General features: G+C 40.7%; 1 long non-coding RNA gene across 1 annotated transcript in view; it reads left to right on the top strand.

The window, feature by feature from the left end:
* The window catches only part of LOC116697084 (uncharacterized), a 34,173-nt gene extending 31,800 nt beyond the window's left edge, over positions 1 to 2,373 (top strand). Inside the window, exon 2 of the long non-coding RNA XR_004333911.1 lies at positions 1 to 2,373. This exon is cut by the window's left edge and continues 907 nt beyond it. This is a non-coding gene — a long non-coding RNA (uncharacterized LOC116697084).
* The last annotated feature ends 463 nt before the right edge of the window (positions 2,374 to 2,836 follow it).

Below are 2,836 nucleotides of genomic sequence, written 5' to 3'. Positions count from 1 at the left end.
GTCAGATTTTGAGAGACTCTAGTCATGGTCATCCTGCTCCTCGCTTCTGGGTTAGCACTCCATCAATCAGATTGGTAATTTGAGTCTGACTGCCGGAAGTGCACGTCTTCCGACTAAGCATGTCAGGTCGGTCAAAACGAAGGCCGCCGGCCCCTCCGACGGACGACGGTACGGGACACACCAAACAGACTCAAGTCACTGACCTCGCCAGACTGTCCGATGGCCGATTATCGGGTTGGTGTGTCAGGGCATTTAAATGGCTCATGGTATTGTTGTAACTGAGAGAGAGCCTTCTATCTGTCATTGTCTGTGATGCATGTGACCCACCGGTTAAGTCACAGAAATATATGTTTATCATTTTAATCAGTTAGAGAAGCTCCATCTCAAATAGCTGGCAGTATCCATGATTTCAGAAGCACATGATAACACTAGAAACAAGAATCATGCCTTTAAATGTTATGTCATGATGGTTTTCAACAGTCCTTTGCCGTGTTCTTAAACATGAGCTTACTTTCATGACAACTGAATGAGTCAGATTCTATGTACAGTATGTGTTTGGGTGATGGTGATTTCTGCGGTAGTACATGTAACATGTCGCCTGTAACCACTAAAGCATTACAAAATGTCACAGATTCTTTTGTTAGTATTATTTTTTGGTATTTTAGGTGGTTCCAATATCAGATTCCCTCTTAACTACAAATCAGAGACATTGCTCATCTTTTTTTGTTCCATAACATTACATCAGTTTGCTCCTTTTGCTTATCATAGAGCGTAACGGCTCTGACAAACACCCACTTCATATTTGCGTGTGAAGGCACTGAATGTATTGTCTGTGTATCACAGCATTAGATTTTTGATTTTAATTTCACAATTCTTTCAAACGCTCTGATGGCCTAGTAAGATGCTGAATGTACCTTTTATGAGGAGGTGTAGGAAAAGGATAATAATGCATTGGTATTATTTGGAGCAATTGGAATATAAAGGATAGAAGTAAATGAAGCCTCACAGAGAGCTCAAACATTTCAGAGTATTTACCAGCTCGTTTCTGGGAGAAGCAAACTGGAAAGAGGCGTGGCCACAGAAGTTTGTCACACATGTTCTGTCTGACATTACGGATTTTGTGTACACTAAAAAGGCAATAATCAAAATCCAAAATTAGTGATTGTTGATTTGCTAACTAACTCAGAAAAAAAAAGTGATTTTTTTGGGCTGTGTTTTCTGAAGGTACAATTTATCACAATGTACAATGTCATATGAGTTTTTAATAGACCATTGAGAGGTTTGTGTGGATGACAGATCCATTTTAAGCTGCTTTTTTCTACACAAGTGGTGAGTCCGCTATCCCTCCCCCCTTTAACAAATCCCCCTGTAGTTGTGTGGTGTTGTTGTGTTGGTTAGGAGATGGTTGTTGTTGTTATTGATATAGCCACAGGCCTGTGGCTCTTCCTGGGTGACAGTAACAGGAGTTAAAACCTGTAAATCTTCAGGAGACCTCTTCCCTCCCCTCTAATTCCTCATTACCTCACGGCAGGTTGTCTCAGGGGAGATTTAGAAGGCCTGCAGGGCTGCTTCAGTGGAGGAGAGTGTTTTACTGAGTATGTGTTAACCTCTGTGGTGAGTGTGAAGGACCGCAGGGAAGGACTGTGGGCCGTGGCTTTGGGCCAGATGTGTGACCACCGACCACAGGCAGGTAACACCGTATGGAGTTTCCATCCTTGGTCGTGTGTATAAGTGTGTTTGGTTTCACACTCGAGGTGTAAAGATGTTGCACTCTGACTAACATTTCCAACAACCACAACCTAAAATAAGCCAAAGAAATCCTGAAAGGTTGAAACTTGAAATGTAACTGCTTTACTTCAGTTTTGTCACAGCTTAGCATATCAACGCAAGTGTCCCACCTAATGCACTCTGTTAATTCTGCCTAAATGTTTACAGACTAATGAAAGTACTCTGGGTTTACTCATTTAAGCTTACATCAGTGAAACCTAACACCCAGGCCCTGGAAACTCATCTATCTATTTATCTACCTGGATGCCTGAGTCTTAACCTGTGTCTTAAACAAACCTAAGAAATCAATGTCAGTTCCCAAGACTGTTCAAACAAGAACTTTTTCTGAGTTGAAGCCTGCAGGGGAACCTCATGTCATCTGTTTGCCAGCTCCCACTAGTGGTAAAAAGCAGTATGGTCAAAGCCGACCTGGGAGGTGATTAGATAGTGTTCAGCTTGTCTGTGTTAATGCATTTAATATCTAATAAGAGTGAGTTGTCTTGTTTTACTTTTTATAAATTCAAGTTATGTTTTTTTAGGATTTACATAAACCTGATGCACCGGTTTTATTGCTACAAAGGAATATATACGTCAATTTGTTTTAGTGCACATGTCACATCTTATCTTGTATCACTAAACAAGAATGCACTGACAAGTTGGTGTAATGACTTTTTTTCCCTTTCTTCACATCCTCTTTCTGAATGCATGTTGTTGTGGTGTTGAGATGAATTATTCAGCGGTTTGTGTGATCCTCTCTATGGCATTGTGTCTCCAGCGACAGTGTTTACTGATAATTGAGTAATTACCTGTAAAAGAAAACACTCCTGTGGCTCTGTTCAGCTGTAATCTTCCCAGTATGTCTACTGCAGGTCAGATTTTAGCTTAATGCCACAGTTTAGCACTACTCTCTGTGTAAATGCGCGTGTGTGAGCTACATGTATACACATAACTACTCTTATGCTATCACTAAACTGGCTCCAGCAAAATCCCAGGAAACAAAAAAGTATTTAAAACTAATTTGCCAACTCTGACAAGCTGTTGGCCATTTGAAATTGCACAAAATCATATG

This window comes from Etheostoma spectabile, chromosome 10, assembly GCF_008692095.1.
Source record: "Etheostoma spectabile isolate EspeVRDwgs_2016 chromosome 10, UIUC_Espe_1.0, whole genome shotgun sequence".
Taxonomy (NCBI): domain Eukaryota; kingdom Metazoa; phylum Chordata; class Actinopteri; order Perciformes; family Percidae; genus Etheostoma; species Etheostoma spectabile.
Note: the sequence above shows the minus strand (reverse complement) of the source record. Positions and strands in the feature narration are given on the sequence as shown.